This window comes from Sturnira hondurensis, unplaced genomic scaffold (genome assembly GCF_014824575.4).
Source record: "Sturnira hondurensis isolate 20B ecotype Veracruz unplaced genomic scaffold, ASM1482457v3 Scaffold0000648, whole genome shotgun sequence".
NCBI lineage: Eukaryota > Metazoa > Chordata > Mammalia > Chiroptera > Phyllostomidae > Sturnira > Sturnira hondurensis.
Window position 1 is genome coordinate 1,104,926 of NW_028073279.1, and position 19,324 is coordinate 1,124,249.

Here is a 19,324-nt window from a genome sequence, read left to right on the forward strand (position 1 = left end):
AAAATCAGGAAAAAATTGAGTTGGAACAAGTCCCAACAGCTAGAAAATTTACTACCTTAGAGCTACTAAAATAGAGCACTATTAGTCCAAGAATAGCTAGATTATTGGAACAAAATAGAGTGTAGAAATGCTTCTCACTATTGTGCATAATAAAAATGGCTTTTCAGTGTGTGTGGGGGGGAGATTATTCAGCAAGAGAACAGCCTACCTATTTGAGAGGTGAAAAGGCTCTTGTACTGTTACTCAAAAGCCAAAAATATAAAAGAAAAAGCAGAGTAGGAAAAGTATAAAAAGACCTCCAGTACCAGATAAAAGTTAATAATCTTGAAAAGGAATTCTTGAAATTTATTAGTAAATGATGAACGCCCACCAGAGAGATGGACCTGAGTAGATAATTCATGCAAGAACAGGTACATGTAACCAGCACTTAACAGAAAGAGTTGCTCAACCTCTTTAGTAATACAAGAATTGTCCATTCATGGACCATAGATGGGAGTTTAAAGTTTCTGTTGTGGAGAACAGATGGCTTTAACTTTAAAATAGGAATCCTTTTTGACTCATTAATTTTACTACAGGAATTTATTCTAAAGAGGTAGATATGTCTGTAGAGACATGTTCAAAATTGTTTTTATTGCAGCATTGCTTATCATAGTAAAATATTGGAAACAACCTAAATTCCATCAGTTGATTAAAAAACCAATATACTCATACAGTGTAGCTTTTATTTTTTAAGTATTTATTTTTAACATTTTTTTATTGTTGCTCAAGTACAGTTTTCTGCCTTCCTCCCACCCCTCCCCACTATCCCAGCCCTCTTCACCTCTCCCCTGTTTTCACCCTCCTTGTTATTGTCCATGTGTCCTTTATAATTGTTCCTGAAAACCCTTCACCCTTTTCCCCTATAATCCTCTCCCCTCTCTCCTCTGGTCACTCTCAGCCTGTTCTCAATTTCAGTGTCTTTGGATATACTTTGCTTGCTTGTTTGTTTTGTTGATTAAGTTCCTGTTGAAGGTGAGATCATATGGTATTTGTTTTTCACCACCTGGCTTATCTCACTTAGCATAATGCTCTTCAGTTCCATCCTGCTGTCACAAAGGGTAGGAGCTCCTCCTTTCTTTCTGCTGCATAGAATTCCCTTGTGTAAATGTACCATAGTTTTTTGATCCACTCATTTACTGATGGGCACTTAGGTTGTTTAGGTTGTTCATTGTGCTACTATGAACATTGGGGTGCATAGGTTCTTTTGGATTGGTGTTTTAGGGTTCTTAGAATATACTCCTAGAATCGGATGGCTGGGCAAAAGGCAGTTTCATTTTTAGTTTTTTGAGGAAATTCCATACTGTTTTCCATAGTGAATGCGCCAGTCTTCAATCCCACCAGCAGTGCACTAGGGTTCCCTTTTCTCCACATCCTCTCCAACACTTGTTTGTTGCTTTGTTAATGATGGCCATTCTCAACAGTGTGAAGTGGTATCTCATTGTGGTTTTAATTTGCATCTCTTTGATAGATAGTGATACTGAGCATCTTTTTGTGTCTTTGGACCTTCTGTATGTCCTCCTCAGAGAAGTGTCTGCTTGAGTCCCTTGCCCATTTTTTAACTGGGTTGCTTGTTTTCTTAGAGTGGAGTAGTGCAAATTCTTTATATATTTTGGAGATGAAACCCTTGTCTGGGGTATCATTGGCAAATATATTTTCCCATATGATTGGTTTTCTTTTTATTTTAATACTGTTTTCTTTAGCCATGCAGAGGCTAAAGAAATGGGATCTCTCATTTTGATGAGATCCCATTTGTTTATTCTTTCCTTTATGTCCCTTGTTCTAGGGGACATATAAGTGGAAATATTGCTGTATGGACTATCTGAGATTTTCCTGCCTACTTTCTCCTCTAGGACTTTAATGGTGTCATGACTTATATTTAAGTCTTTTATCCACCTTGAATTTATTTTGGTGTATGGTGTAAGTTGGTGCTCAAGTTTCTTTTTTCTGCATGTAGTTGTCCAGTTCTCCCAACACCATTTGTTAGAGGCTATTTTTACTCCATTTTATGTTGCTACCCTCTTTGTTGAGTATTAATTGACCATTGAGACTTGGACTTATTTCTGGGCTCTCTATTCTGTTTCATTGGCCTATGTTTCTGTTCTTATACCAGTACCAGGCTGTTTTGATTATGGTGGCCTTGTAATACAGTTTGATATCTGGTATTGTGATCCTTTCTACTTTGTTCTTCTTTCTCTAAATGACTGCAGGTATTCAGGGTCATTTATGGTTCCATACAAATTTTTGAAATGTTTGTTCGATATCTGTGAAATATGTTATTGATACTTTAATAGGGATTGCATTGAATTCTATAAATTGCTTTGGTAGTATGAACATTTTGATGATGTTAATTCTTCCAATCCATGAACACAGTATATGTTTCCATTTGTTTGTGTCTTCCTTGATTTCTTTTTTCAGTGTTATGTGGTTTTCTGCATACAGGTCTTTTACCTCCTTGGTTAGATTTATTCCTAGGTATTTTATTTTTCTTGTTGCTATATCAAGTGGGATGTCTTTCCTGATTTCTGCTTCAGATGTTTCATGGTTGATATACAAAATAGCCTTTGATATCTGAATATTGACTTTGTATTCTGCTGTTTTGCCAAATTCATTTATTAGGCCGAGCATTTTTTTGGTGGAGTCTGTAGGATTTTCTATGTACACTATTATGTCATTTGCAAACAATGACAGTTTTGTTTCCTCTTTTCCAATTTGGATGCCTTTTATTTATTTTTTCTTGTCTGATTGCTGTGGCTAGGACTTCCAATACTATATTGAATAGATGTGGTGAAAGTAGACAACCTTGTCTTGTTTCTGATCTCAGTGGGAAAGGGTTTAGTTTTTGCCCATTGAGTATGATGTTGGCTGTAGGTTTCTCATATATGGCCTTTATTATGTTGAGGAATGCTCCCTCTCTTCCCACTTTGCTGAGTGTTTTTATCATAAATGGGTGCTGTACCTCATCAAATGCTTTTTCTGCATCTATTGATATGATCATGTGATTTTTGTCTTTTCTTTTATTTATGTGATGTATTACATTTACTGATTTGTGAATATTGAATATCTTAGTCCATTACTAAGATTTACATTTCATCCTTGCATCCCTGGGATGAATCCCACTTGATCATGGTGTCATACAGTGTAGCTTTTATAATGACCATGTAGATCTATAGTTACTAATATGAAAAGATGTTCAAGGTATAGTATTGAGAATATTATGTTTAAAAGGCAGATACAGAATATGGGGGCAGCTTTCACTTAAGTCATTCCTTCATCATGGCAGACACTAAAAAGCAAATATAGAATATGTATAATATAATTTCACACGTATACAATTATCTGTATTTACTTTTACATTTCAAGAGATCCCCAATAGATGTTTATCAAAGTATTTTGTCTTAATGGAGTTATAAATATTTCTTCCACTTTTATTTTCCAGCATTTTCAAATATTTTTAACAAAAACTTATTTCTGAAAAATTAGTAGCTAAATTTTATTTAAGAGAAATGCTTTCTTAAATAATAAATGTTAGGCTCTAAAGAGTTTAATCTAAAAAATAAAAACAAATGACTGAGCCCTGGCTGGTGTAGCTCAGTGGATTGAGTGCGGGCCTGCGAACCAGATGATCGCGGTTCGATTCCCAGTCAGGGCACATGCCTGGGTTGCAGGCCAGTTCCTTGCAGGCTAACTACCAGCAGGAGACGCACAAAAGGCAACCATACATTGATGTTTCTCTCCCTCTCTCCTTCCCCTCTAAAAATAAATAAATAAATAAAATCTTTTAAAAAAATTAAAAAAAAAACAAAAAAAAACCAAATGACTGACATTAAATTTCAGAATCTATATATCTATATATTTATATAATTGTATAACATTCAGAATTGGTACTGATATGTGCTGGTAACTTTTGATATATTCTTTTGAATACTCTATAGAATTGTTGTATATTTATAATAAGTGGATCATGACAGTTTATTTTATTCTTGTTTTTTTATTTTTTAAAGTATATTTTATTGATTATGCTATTACAGTTGTCCCATTTTTTCCTGCTTTATTCCCTTCCACCCTGCACCCCCCACCAACATCATCCACCCTCTTAGTTCATGTCTGTGGGTCATACATATAAGTTCTTTGGCTTTTCCATTTCCCATACTATTTTCAACCTCCCCCTGTCTATTCTGTATCTATTATTTCTTATTCTTATTCCCTGTACCTTCTCCCCTTCCACTTCTCTGCTGATAGCCCTCCATGTTATCTCCATTTCTGTGATTCTGTTCCTGTTCCAATTGTTTGTTTTTGTTTTTCTTTTCATTTATGTGTTTTAGGTTCAGTTGTGAATAGGTATAAGTTTGTTGTCATTTTACCCACTGTTCATATTTTTTATCATCTTCTTCTTAGATATGTCCTTTAATGTTTCATATAATAAGGGTTTGGTGGTGATGAACTCCTTGAACTTGACCTTATCTGAGAAGCACTTTATCTGCCCTTCCATTCTAAATGATAGCTTTGATGGATAGAGTAATCTTGGATGTAGGTCCTTGGCTTTCATGACTTTGCATACTTATTTCCGGCCTCTTCTTGCATGCAAGGTTTCTTTTATGAAATCAGCTGATAGTCTTATGGGGACTCCTTTGTAGGTAACTGTCTCCTTTTCTCTTGCTGCTTTTAAGATCCTCTCCTAACCTTTGGGTATTGCAATTATGATATGCCTTGGTGTGTGCTTCCTCAGGTACAACTTCTTTGAGACTCTGAGCTTCCAGGACTTCCTGAAAGTCTATTTCCTTTGCCAAATTGGGGAAGTTTTTCTTCATTATGTTTTCAAATAAGTTTTGAATTTCTTGTTCTTCCTGTTCTCCTTCTGGCATCCCTATGATCCTGATGTTGGAATGCTTAAAGTTGTCCTGGAGACTCTTAAGCCTCTCCTACTTTTTTGAATTCTTATTTCTTCATTCTATTCTGGTTGAATGTTTATTTCTTTCTTTTGTTCCAAATTGTTGATTTGAGTCCTGGTTTTCTTCCCTTCACTCTTGGTTCCCTGTATATTTTTCTTTATTTCACTTTGCATTATGTTCACTACTTTCTCTATTTTTGACCATACTCAACCATTTCCTCCCCACTGAGCATCCTGATTACCAGTGTTTTGAACTCTGCTTCTGATAGGTTGCCTATCTCTTCATTGCTTAGTTCTATTTTTGGAGTTTTAATCTGTTCTTTCATTTGGGCCATAATTCTTTGTCTCGGTACCTGTTACATAGTAAGGGGCAGAGCCATAGGTATTCCCCAGGGCAGGGCAACTCACATCACTGTGTTGTGGTGATGTGTGTGGAGAGGGACTGGTCTGAGAGGGAACAATGCCGTTTGCTCATGTTTCTGCCAGCTTTCAGTCACTTCTACTACCCACAAGCAGATTGGCCCTTTTGGTTCTGATTCCCAGATGGCTGGTTTTGTGCTATTTTAGGACCCTGTGGGTCTCTCCAATGAACCCTCCTGTGAGGCCAGGAGTTTCTCCCACCACCCCCCGCCCCCAGGTTTTTTTCAGTCAGAGGATTTGAGGCTTTATTTCCTGGCTCTGGAACCCTGGGTTGAGCAGTCTGTCTTGCTCCCCAGTTGTTCCTCCCAGTTTATTTACACCCAAGTGTGTGACATCCCACTCTGCCAGCCATGGCCTTGTCAGGCGTCCTCTCCACCCTGTCTGCCCATCTCTACCCCTCCTACCAGTCTGGATGAATGATTCTTCTTTAACTCCTTGGTTGTTGGACTTCCATACAGTTTGATTTTCTGGCAGTTCTGGTTATTTTTTGTTTTTAAATTTGTTTTTGTCCTTTTGGTTGTATGAGGAGGCAAAGTGCATCTACCTAGGCCTCCATCTTGGCTGGAAATCTCCTTATTCTTGTTTTTTAAAATAATAAATTGTCCTTAGAAAGTATTTAATTTTGTTTTTAAAAGATAAATATTCTTCAGGTGATGGGAACTATTGATCTTGGGAAAACTTTTTGTTTATTTATGTTTCTAGTAATAACTCATTTTTAACTTGTGATTAATAAAAAATCCAGTATGAACTCAAACTTACCAATTTGTTTTGGATGTTTAATTTGATTGCAGCATCCATCTGAAATCCAATTTTAAGCACTACTTCTAATCAAAACACTTTTAAGAGGCATGACAAATGCATTTGAATAGAATTGTACCCATGTGTTATTTGGTGAAATATTATTTTGCTTGGGACTGAACACTGAACATTATTCTCTTTCACAGTTTATCCATGTAATTTGAGTTTTTATATTTCTTGCAGTTTCTTTTATTCTGGTATAAGTTTTGAGTTTATTAGTTGGTTCACATATTCCTGTTTACGGAGCTATCACCATAGCTTCTAAGTGCTTCATAGATTGTGTTTTCTTCTATGTCTATTAACTACATTTCCATATAAATGAAAACTATTGAGTAGGGGGATTCCTTGCCATTTTATCATCATCCTACTGCTTAACCAGATGAATAGCACTGCTTTTCAGAGTTGGGTCCACCTGATGGTAGGCAGTTTACCTGGAATTTTTTTCACAATGAAGAAAATACTAACCCTATTCACACACATTTATTTTCATTCTTTTGTCTTAATGTACTCTTTCACTAGAAGTGATGACCCTTCTTATTAAGCACAATTTCTTTATCTTTTGTCTGAATTCCCTTGCTCTAACCTCTTCATGACATTTCCTGTATCATGTATCCCCTGAGTCCTATAGCTTCGTCTTCTACATAAAAATATTAAAACATCGCAACTTCTTTCCCATCCTGACTTTCCGAACATCATTCTGCTGACACCCTTGGTTTCTGTCAGGGTTCTCTGCAAATGTCTGTTCTCACAATCACGTCTTAAATGTTGGTTTGGTATGCTGTACTTTTCTCTTTCCTCTAAACACTTCTCTCAACTGGCCTCACAACCCAGGCATCAGATTGCCTTTGTGCTCTCAAACCTTTGTGTCCAGCATCTTCCAGGGACCGTATGTACTGCCTGCCAGAAACTGATGTAGGGCGGAACCTGGGGAGGCCAAGAGAGGCCTCAACCTGATCCAGGTTCCTATCAGAGAACAAGAAAGGATTCAAGAGTGTGACAGAAGGATTTAGCAACACACAGTAATTTTATTAAAGTAATAGTACCCACTGGAGAAGTGAGAGCAGGTGACCTCAGAGAACAAAAAACCCAGTGGGGTCTGGGTGAAAGGTTTTTCTTAAATGTGGGTGAGGGGAGAATAAGGTAGTCCTTTGCTTCTGATGCTGGTGGGGTCTAACTGCTGATGCAGCTTGTCTTTGTGTCTCCTCTCCAGATAGCTCTTTCTTTTTTGTCCTCCCAATTACAGGAAACTGGAGGGGGGCGTGTGGGGGAGCAGGTGGTCAGGGGAGGTCTCGTCTGTGATGGTCCAGAAGACAGGAGAGGGTTAGAGTTTGAGGCCTTTGTTCCCTGTTCTAACTTTCCTGCCTCGGAGTGACTTGGATGTTTCACAAACTTCTCAAAATCAGTGTGTCTAGAATTCAGTGCTTTCCAATCACAAGCCTGTTCTTCTTCATGTATTTCCTATCTCAGTGAATGAAGACAACAGGTACCTGGCTACCCAAGTCCAGCAGTCATTCTCGGCCCTTCCTTCTCCCATATTCCCGGCCCTGCATCCAGCCACCCACGAGGCTGAATGGCTTCTGTTGTCCTTGTACCTACAGAGCCTGACTTGTGCCAGTGCCTGGGTCTGCACTCTTGTTGCTTCCTGCTTGGCTTCCCGTGATGCCATCCTTACTGACTGCTTGGCCATTAGCCTCACCCCCCCCTAAATCCACTGGTCACACACTACCAGTATGATCTTTGTCAATGGCTGATTAAAATCCCTTAATGTATTTTAGCAAAAAAACATAAACTCCTTAGCTTTGCACAAAGGCCCAGCCTCTTTTGCCTCACTCTACGCTACACCCCATCTTACCAAGCTGCTTGTCTTTCCTTAAATGCATCACCCCCCTTTATAACTGTTCTGACATGCCTTTCTTCATCTCTCCACCTTCCTAGATCTCATTCGTCCTTCACAGCTCAAGTAACATGACTGCTCTGATCAACTCCTGTGCACCCCGTTGGTGAAGGAGGGACCTGCATCCTAAACACTATGAGATGGCCAAACACACAACACCCAACACTGGTCAGATGAGATTGACAACAGCTGTTAGTTATGTAGAGCCTGGAGAAGGAGGCACTGGATACCAGGAGGCAGGCCACATGGGGGTTGCTCTTGGGAGCAGAATAAATCAGAAGGGGTTGTAGGTAGCAGGCTTTGTAATAACCAGAGAGTGGGGTAGCCCCTGATTCCCATGGAGTTGAGGGGTGATTGGTTTGGTTGAAGAGTTTCACAGGCTGGCAGAAAGGTGAGACTCGATAAATTGAGGACAGGATGGGCTGTCGTCAGTCCAGCCCTTCGAGGAACAAAGTGGGTGGGGAGCCTTTCTTGTTGTGGGGGGTGAATCTGGCTGCAGTAGGGAAACTCACAGCTAAGCCTTGTTTTGATTGATTGATTGATTTTTGTTTTTAAAGTTAAGTGCTCAGTAAAGGCTAGCTGCCTTGATTATTGGCTTGTCTTCTTTTGCTATTTTGTTCATTTCGAATCACAGAGAACTCATATTTGAAATTAATCCTAGAACACCACATCCCTGAGTTTGTAATACCTTAAAATATCACTACCCTTTGTTGCTTTGGTAAACCTGGGAGCTTGAAAAATAAATGCGTTAAACTGGCCAGCATCCTGGCATTAGCACCCAGCATATTGTAGGCCAATGACTTTCAGATGGTTTGTTATGCGTAAAACTCACTTGGGGTGCTTGTTTAAAATGCAAATTCACAAAGCACACCTCCTGTCATTCTGATCCTGGGGTAGTATGGAGACTAGACATTTGCAAACTTCAACAAATGCCCTTGGAGGTCATAAGAACACTGCAAAAGGCCCTTATCTTAGCCTTGGCGCCTACCCTGCTGCTGCTCTGCTCCTTGTCCTCCTCCCATTCTCCCTGCGGCTCTTCCTTTAGGAGCAGAGCCTTTAAGGCAGCACATCAAATTTCAGGCCTCCTGATGTGATAAGGAAACATGATAACCTCTTACAGGAAGTCCTCCTTGACTACCACTGCCCAGAGTCAGACAGATTTTTCTCTGCTCCCAGAGTACATCTGAACACCTGCCACCCTGCCAAGGGTATTGAATTCTTTTTGGGAGAAGATGGGTCTGCACGTACACATACTCTCCAAAGAGAAACAAACAAACACACTTCACACTATGGCAATGTGCTATTTATTTGCCTGTTTCCCTGAATAGAGTGGTGTTAATTTCTCGAGTGCGGGGGCTGGGAGGGGGGTGGAATGTGGCTTTCATTTCCTAAACCCATTTCTGTGCCTCACACATAGAAGGAACTCAGGAAATGTTTATTGAATAAATAAATATTTATTACTCACTGAGTTGTGGATCATACCTTAATTTCTGTGTGAAAATGTACTCACAATGCACTTTAAAATTAAAGTGTCAGAACACGATGATTTTACCAAGGAATACAGAGTTTGCAACCCGGGGGACCCTAGTACTGCTCATGTCCACCAGGGAGTGCCAGAGGCAGCCTAGGGACTGGGATGCACACGAGGAAGTGAGCAGCACTCAGGTTCTCGGAGCCGCGGGACCAGGGAAAGTAGGCTTGAGCTAGGTAGCCTGGGGGAAGATTTCTCAGGGAGCCAGAGCCTGACTCAGACCCTGGACTCCCTGGAAGCCTAGAATTTGTGTTATTACTATTGCATGGACCTCGTTTGCCTCACTTCCAGCCCCCAGGTGGTGTGGACTGGGAAAATATAAATTAACACACCTTGCTAAAGTGACTCAAGAGAGAAGAAATCAGCTTCCAGAGCAGAGGTAGTTTAAAGTCCTTTTCCCTTACTTATTTTAATTATACTTGCTCTTCGACTTCATTCAGTCCTCCTACTCATTTGATGCCTGACTGCTACTCAGTCCGTTGGCCCTGACCAGCCCTCACTCCACCACGCCTTGGGGGTCACTCACAAATCCCCAATTACCTTGAACCTCCGTCCTTCCACAAAATCACTCAATGAAACCTAACCATGTATCACGCCTGTAATCAACCCCCAATCTCTAGATTTATTTTTATGTCTTCCCTTGACCTGCCCAATCTCTAGACAATTAAATGTAATGGGTGCAGCTTAGCTTTCTCCTCTTATTTGCCCTTCCGACCCAGAACTTTCCTGCTTCTTCTCCTGTCCATGCTATTTATTCCTCATTTATTCCTCGTTCTGCAGACACATTTTGAAATGAATCACTTGATTAATTTTAAGGTGATCTGTGTGTATCTTTGCGCATCGTATGTAGAAGATGAGATTTTCCCTCTGGGAAGTGGGTGGGATGTGGGTGCAGCTCTTCACCAGGTGTCACTCAAACCATTTCTGAAAGCAAATTGCTCTCAGTCACACAGTGGGGAAGAAGGTAAGATGGCTGAAGCTTATATAATAAGCAGTTGTGGATCAGGAGTCAATATTTTGCTTTCTCGATTTACCTTGTTTTTGCCCTAGAGTTTAAATTTCTAGCCCAGTGTTAGTAGAGGGCAGACCCTCAGATATTTGAGGTGGAAAGGATTACAGTGATTGGTTTGTTTTTCCTAGCTGTGAAATATTGTTTGCCAAGTTTTACATACAAACATACACAGAGAAGAGCACAGAGGTATATACATATTTGTGCATACACTGTAAATTGGAAATTTGGCATTTGTATCAAGTATGGGAAAGTTGGTTTTATGTGCTTTTGACATTTAGCTCTGGGTACCTGCCATCTTGCTCCAAAGAAAACCTCACTTTGGGTGGTAAAAAGAAAAGAAAAAAAATTCCCAAGAACATGAAAGTAAAACCAATCCATTAAAATACATATTTTCCTTTATTATTTTACTTGGATTTAAAAAAGCAGAGAACTTTCTTAACCTTATTTAAGTTTTATTTTGAGAACTTTTAAGAGCTTGGCTCTCATATTCTAAATACAGAAAGTGTATAACATCGGTCAGTATTAATTTTTAATGTGTCAATTCAACTTAGTAGAAAAAAAGCAATTCATGTGCTTCGGTAATAACTTCCACTTGTTTTAAACTTGTTTTATAAAGCTTGCAATTCTATTTAATTGGTATGCAATTTAATTGCCACATAAGTTATTTAATTATATGCTCAAATGGAAAATGTTGCTTATAGGCAATCATGTCTCTTTTGTTACAATATGGAATCTAAACCTTCCTCCATCTTGTGTTTACCTGTGATTCCTTCATACTAATTATTTGCATTACATCATGAAGTTATGTATTACGTTGATTTTGCCATCGTTATTAATGGGATGGGTGTGTGTATATGATGTGTATGTGTGTATTTTTATTGTATTTTAGTAACTAACTCAGAGGGCCAGAATTTAATCCATTTTATCAGTAAAAACAAGGGTCCAGAGAACCCGTGTTTCTCTATGCAAAGTCAGAACCACTGTCCTCACACATATTATTCGTCGAGCCAAGAGTGTCCTGTCCTCAATTTTTCGCCTGGTCCCAGCATTTTACTTTTGGAGGTTTACCTCAGGTGTTCCTTCTACTTGGAAGACGGACCTCACTAACAGGAGAGACGGCTTTTTTTCCATTTTTCTTTAAGCAAAATAACAATGTAGAACCAGACAGAACTAGGGTCTAGGATTTACCGTTCACTATTGTGGCAACCTTGGACCTCAGTAGGTCTCCAGTTCCTTGCTTGTAAATCAGGAATACTAGTTACCTTACTGGGTCCTTATAAAAAACATATTAGATACATTTTATTATGCTTTTGCACAATGCTTGATGTATAGAAAGCCTGTGAAACATTTAGCTTTCTTCTATTAAATGCTCAATAAATACGTGTTGAATGAATGAGTGGATGACAATCACCCACTCTTTCCCGCTTTACCGAGGTATAACTGACCACGATTATCTATTGACTCGTCTGACTCCCAGTGCTCTGTGTGTTTATCCAGGGGTGGGTTGGGGGTCTTTTTTCTCATGGAAGGTGGAGAGTAGTTCCTGCCACATCATAAGTGATTGGAAAATAGTGAAAAACTTTAGCTTGCCCACCTGACTAAAAACTTGCAATAAACTTCAAAGGCACATCACTTGCTTAACGAACATTTGTTGAACAGCTACTCTGAGACAGGCATTGCTCTCCAGGCAGGTTTTACATCAGGGACAGTATCTGGTTTCATGAATTTTCATTTTAGTGGAGAGAGACAACACAAATAGGTACCTACTACACTGAGTAGTGATAAGAGCTATACAGAGAAATGAAGCAGAGTGAGGGGCAAGAGAGAGTTGGGAGCAGTTGCTGTTTTATGTACTGTGGTCAAGGAAGCTGCTCCATAAAGGTGATGGCATTTGAACAAGAGAGACCTAAAGGAAATGAGGGAGTCAGTCATGCAGATAGACATCTGGACAGAGAGCTTTCCAGGCAAAGGGAAAAGTGGGTGTAAAAGCCCTGAGGAAGGCACACGTGTGGTGTATTTCAGGAGGACCAAGGCGTCTGACTCAGGTGGGATGAGGCAGTGGGGGAATAAACAGAAGATGACATCAGTGAGGTAGCCGAGAGCCTGCAGATCAGCAGAAATATTTAGATTTTAAATCAGAGTCTGGGAAAATCTGTATCCATAAATGCAAAGTGTATCCATTAGGGTCTGGCTACAGAAGTAAAAACCTTCTGTCGTATAAAGCAAGAAGCGGTTTATACAGAGAATAAGTGCTCGAACAACATTGGATGGGTCAGAGGGATGGGGCTTGGGCTGGACCTTCGGGGATGACTCCTAGAACAAGCTTGTAAAGTGCCTGCCGAGGGAAGTTGCTGTCTCTGCTCCTACCAAGGAGGTGGGGACTTCAGAGGACCAATTGGCTACCATCTAGGGATTAGCAAACCACCAGCAATACCACAGTCACTTCTTGCCATCAAGAGTCAGTGACTAGACATCAAAGCACATGTTGAAAAATCCAAGGTCTCCACAATGCTGCTTATCACAGTGATGGCCAAATGGCAGGGTGATGGCCCCATTCAATTTTGTCATTTGAACCTGGCTTGGGTGCCTGTACTTGTGAGAACTTGATTTTACCGCAGAACTTGGCTGTCTAGCATTTGTAATGCAGGGCGGCAGACTAGAAGGAGGCCTCACTAGATGCCAAGATGCAACTACTGGCTATTCACTCACTGCCCACCACTGGCAGCCACAGGAGGCAGTCAGGAAAATGCCTGATGTGCACTGAGTTTAACGAGATCACTAAGGCCACCGTGTAGAGAATAGATGATGGAAAACCACTAAGGAGGCTGTTACAATGATCCAGTGAGAGATAATAGTGTTTTTGTGCAATCTTGTGTTTGAAGAAATATTATAATCTAGTTCAAGTCACTCACTGAACTGATGTCATTCATACTCATTCATTCATTCATTCATTTTCCCCTTCATTCAACTGTTTGTGTATTTTATAATAAAATAAACTGTGTCTCTAAATCCCAAGGAAATACAACTGTGTGACCTTATTGTACCAGGGGGTGACTTTGTTCTTGAGTATAAGAGTCATACCTCCACCTATCAGTAGTTCTGGTGCCTGTCACATATCAGATATTCACAAAACAGGTTCATTGGAATAAAATCTACACCAGAGGACCATTGTCTGAATTAGTTTTTGTGCTGTTGAAAAAATTCATTTTGTTACCAGAAGGTGTCACCCTAGCTCCACGTTTTCTGCATGTTTTGGGGTTTTTTTTTTTTTTTTTTTTTGGCTTTTCAGTTTTGCTCTAACATATTAATTGAGTTGTTATGGAAAGAGATGATAATTTAGGCACTGTTTACAGAATAAAACTGATTTAACCTTCAGTTTTACTGTGAACATTTTTTTCAAATGTAGTGTTCCAACTGAAATTGCCAAGTAAAAAAGGAGGATTTCAAATTGAAAAAATGATTAGAGCAAAATAAAAATTCAAGATAGGATGTCAAGTTCAGAACACAGGAAAAATGTGAAGCACAAAATCAACACTTCAGAACGGTAATGGCACAATAATAGCTATAGCCACACAACTGTTTCTATCTCACAAGCAAAATGGAAATTCTGTTTGGTATTTTAGCAAAAGCACTAAAAGGAAAAATAAGGCCTAGAATAAAACAGGCTTTGTTTGTAGGATGTCTTTAACTTTGAAGAGCTCAAGGTCTTGTATAATCTTGTGTTAGAAGAAATATTATAATATGGTTGACCTCACTCACTGAACTGATGTCATTCATTGAAATATGGATCTGTAAGGACCATATTTATAAGGACCTATAAGGACCTAAATATGGACTTATACATATAACACATTTACAAACTGAGAATGAGAAGAAAGGGAGATGCAAACAGAAAAGGAAACACAAGGAGATAATAAATGATTTGCAGGTGTGAATGTGTGCAGTGAAGACAATTTTAAAACAAGAAAGAAGTGGAGCAGGTACACGTTACACAGACCAGTTGCATCTTGGAGCAGTGAAGGAGACTGGCCCTCAGAATCAGAAAATCTGGGTAATGGGCTCTAAAACCTACTAGCTGTGTGACCTAAGGTTTTACATCTCTGACCCTTCGGATAGTTTGCATTTTTCAAACAAAATAAAACCTATCTCCAAATGGAGATTTGAGGGTCAAGTAAGATAATACATGTCAACACATTCCATTTCTTTAAAATGCTATATTAACATGAAGTAGAATTAGAGGAGGAAAGTGAAGGAAACATTTATTGAGCATCTACCCCATGGCAGGGGAATGCTGGGCATTTTATGGAACAACACTTTCTATGTTCTCAGATGGGCAGGACTCTGTCCTAGACGGTGAGTTGCAACCTCATCTCCCACTTCCCCACCCCTTCTCTTTCTCTGCCCTGATGGCATTTCCAATGACTACCTCTCAGAGAGGGAAACTACAGAGACTTCTCTCCACCCCTAACCACTGAAGAATCGTCAGGAAGGCTGAGCCTTACCGAAACGGGTGGTTTTCGGCTTCAGCTGCCTGGTGGTAGCGGAGAGTTAGGGTTAGTGCTTCTAAGGAAGCGCCGGATGGGTTTGCCAACAAATTCCTGGCGGAAGCTTTCTTTTGAAGGAAGAAGATGTGAAAGAATTTGTCATCAGATCAAGATCCCATATACTTCTTAGATCCTTTTTAAGATGAAAAGATGAAACTTTTTTTTTTAATTCAAAGCTTTCTGTATTTCAGAGTGAAATCAGTTTTGGAAAATGCAACTTTAAAACAACAGGAATAACCTTGCTCTGGGTGGGTTCTCCATTAATGTCTACTGAATAAAAAGTTAATCTCTGTGTCTGGCAACACAAACAATCTATATTTCTAAGGTTATTGCTGTCAATACATGCACAGAATTATAAGTTGTTTAGTAAGTTTTAATTTCCAATTCATAAATAATTGGATTTAAACAGGCAAAACATGTTTTCTTGTGTGTACATACTTTTGGATGCATTAGAGTCAAGGGTGTATTATTCTAATGAACTTTACACAGGCTGGGTGAGAAATAAGTAGCAAAAAATAAAATGGTGAAAAGAAGTGAGTTCCAAGAATTTCTTTAGCATAAGGTGTAGAAAGCAAATCTTATAGCTGTTGATGTCCTCCATCTGATCTTAACATTCTCTTCTTTTATGTGTCCTTGGCTTCTATATAGATTATTAAATTTTTTCATAGAAATTAAACTCTTCATCCTACAAGATTTGTAGACATTTGGGTCAGTATCGCACAAACACTATTAGAATATTGGCAATCTAGGCAATGGATTTTAACTTTTATAGATTTTCTTGTGCACGTGTGTGAAACTTCATCATTTCCACGGCGGTTAAACTGAGGCTATTGCCAGTCACTAAGAAGGCAGGTCGAATATTATGTCCATTGCTGGTGAGTAGCTCTATTCCTTGTGCTGTTCGATGTTTCATACATGGTGGAATTAATGCTATTCCAGAAGGTAATGGTAATGAACTAAATTTTCCATCCACAAAGGAGACAGCAGGGCAGTCTTGCACTTTAGTCTTTATCTGTAATCAGATGCTTTATCACCATAAACCCTGTCTGTCAAGTTCCCTCAATAAGCTGGAGTTATTAGTACAGGTTGTTACTCCTCGTTTTGATAATGAGATCCAGTACTGGTGGTTGTTCAAAAAAAATGCAGAAAGCAAAGCAGAGGGCTCATCATTAGGTAGCAGACTACACAGGCAGTGAGAGCTGGAGAGAGCTTTAAACTCCACACCAGACATGGTAATTTTTGGTTGCTTGCCTGATTTGCCTAGGGCAACTAAAAACATCACCTTAGGCCAATCCACGCTAATTGTCAGCCTATGCAGTTGTGCCACATTTGCGAAATGATTGACAACTATATGTATACTCAGATGCGTGGCCCTCTAGTTCATAGTCATTAGCATCCAGTCACTCAGGCAGGACTGGCCCGCCCCAAAGACATTAGCGGAGGCCCGCCCTCTGATAAGACCCAGGAGCTCTGGGGAGGAGCAGCAGCACATTCTCACCCAGGTGTTCACGGTTCTTGTTGCATCGTTGACCTTTGCGGCGCAGGAAAACCGGATGGCTTAGGGCCTACTGATGACCTTGTTTGACACCCATCTGTGTGCAGGGGCAGGTCAGGCTGGGCACCATCTGGCCTGACTGGGCTAGACGTTTCATCATGCAGCTGCCTTTCCGTGGTGATGGATTTCTCTGAATAGCCGAGTGTGTCGAGCATTAGCTGAGTAAGAAACAATGCATAAGCTCTGATGTTGCTCATCACATTTATTCTCAATCTAGAAACTCATAACTACTTCTCTATGTTGGCCTATAATTATAGGGAACACACATAGTTATAAAATCAATTATTATAACACCTGCATATTATGTGCATCACCTTGACAATCTAACCATGCCTCGAACTCTGTTCTTTCTACATTTATTCTTAAAAAATATTTTTGTGCTTCTAGTGTTGTGTTGTTTAATCAAACTTGGACCAAAGGTAGAGCCAATATGAACAAGCTGTCAGACCTCCCATAGAAAAACAGGGCTAGTGTCAGACGTACCGTGAACTGAAGGGTTACACCTTAGGTGGGGAACGACACACAATTGTATGGGAAGTATGACTTCTCACCCAGCCTGAGGGAAAAAAATCCAAGGAATTAAAGCCATTAGCAGGGTCTCCTGGTGGTGGTCTCCACCTGATATCTCTACTGAACTTTCTAAGATCTCTGCTGCTTCCGAAGAATGTCTTTCTTTTCAGACTTGACCTTGAGAACTTTAATTTGCCTTTGGGGAAAAAATCTACTCGCTACTTATAGGGGCCAGAATTGCCAGAGCGTCCAGTGGCCTCCCAAGTTTGTTACTCCATGAAGAGAGGGACGAACACCCAGAAGCCCCAGCAGGACAGGGCAGGTGGCCTCCAGCTTTCAAATCCCGCAGAGCAGCCTCAGGTCAGGGGATCACCCTCGTGGAGTCTCTTTAGATCTTCCCATCGGTGAAGTTGTTTTTAATTTTCTTTATCTTCAGTTGCCCAGTAGGTATCTGTGGGCTCACCTGGAGACCTAAATGCCTGCCTGGGCTTTCCACCCACCCTCCTCTGAAAGATAAGCCTTTTTTTTTTTTCCAGAGAAAGAGAAGTTCTAATCTGTAGTCACAAGCTAGAAGCCAGTGGGCAGAATTCTAACCACAGATACTTTTTGTTTGGCCTGCAGAGTGTTTTAAAAACTAGAAAATGCCACCAAAGTATTTCTTTTTTAAAGCTGCTTTGAAAAAAATAAGATGTGGCAATTCTAGAAGGCATTTCTAAAAAGCAACCGATAGCTGAGCCCAGGAGCTCTGCTTTTCCCACAGGCTGTGTGATCTCCTTTGCTACAAGCCTGTCACTCCTGGTGTCTTGTATTTTTCTCCCTCCTCTGGGTTTCTGACTTCTAGTTTAAGACCATAAGAGGCAGAAAAATATTCCAGACCAGACATGCCTCCAACAGTGGAGTTGGCAGAGCTCATTCACATACAGAGTAGCACTGGGTTCTTTGCTCTTACTTCTCTCAAATATCCTCACTCTTTTTCAAATTGTGATTCTTGGGTCTTCCAGGCATAAAAAATAAAATGTGTCTTTTACTAAACTACATGCTCTCTGTGGCTTTTGCTTAGCTACATAAGACTTAAGAGAAACTGAAACTGGCACATACGGGGATTGGTTCAAATACCTAATGCAAGGCCTCGAGCTGCTTCTATGAGGGAGGTGAAGAGATGTCCTTGTTCCAGCGTGGAGGGAGGTTCAGAGGGGATTGTCTCGGTACCTGTGCATGTAACATCTTGTAACACAGAGTTAGACTTTCCTAGGAGAAGCTTTACAATCGATTTATCCAACTCTGTACAAAGATCTCCTCTAGAATGTTTGGCCATTTCTGGAGATAAAGAACTCTGCCATCCAACATGGTCCATTCCAGTTTTGGACATGTCTTCTATAACATGGGTGTGAAGTGTGTCCTTTCTCATAGAATAGTTGCAATAGGATTTCTATTTTTTTCTTTGGTTCTAGAAATTTCTTTTACTGAGCCAAAAATCATTTCATGACTTCTTCTCCTAATGATCTCCCACAAAACCTCAGTCTCTTCTCTCTTCTGCAGAAAATCCTTTCCAATATTTGATGATTCTGACACTTTCCACAGTCTCTACTACATTTAGTATCTATGTCACCAGTCATTTCAATGGTTTCTTTTATAAAATGATTTCTAGTTCACCATTTCAATAAACTTATACTTGTTGTTGTGCTTTTGAATGCAATTCTTTTACAATGTTGAATATAATACCCAGAAGTAAGTGAAACAGGTTTTTCTGTCTTAACCTCAGCAGAGGTCTCAGAGGCAGAGTAGAGAACAATGGATGCTGATAGAGCTGCCAGTTGCACAGCCCTGGTGGGTACCATTCACAGCCTGGTACACCGTGGAGCTGTGCATGCTGTGCACAGCCTGTGTGATCCCACACGGACGTCCCAGCACCATCCTGGAGAGATGAGCTGGAAACATGTGCAGGGTATCATTAGCCTATCGCTCACTACCAGGCAAAGAGGAAGAAGCTGGGTGTGAGGATTTCATTGGAGAGAGCTGCAAATGTGTTTTCTGTTTCCACATCTACCTGCATGGATGAGAAGGAACCCTTCCCCCTTATTTTAAACCAAATGAAGAGGGCTTTCAGAGCTCAACTCAGAGAGCTTGGGATTT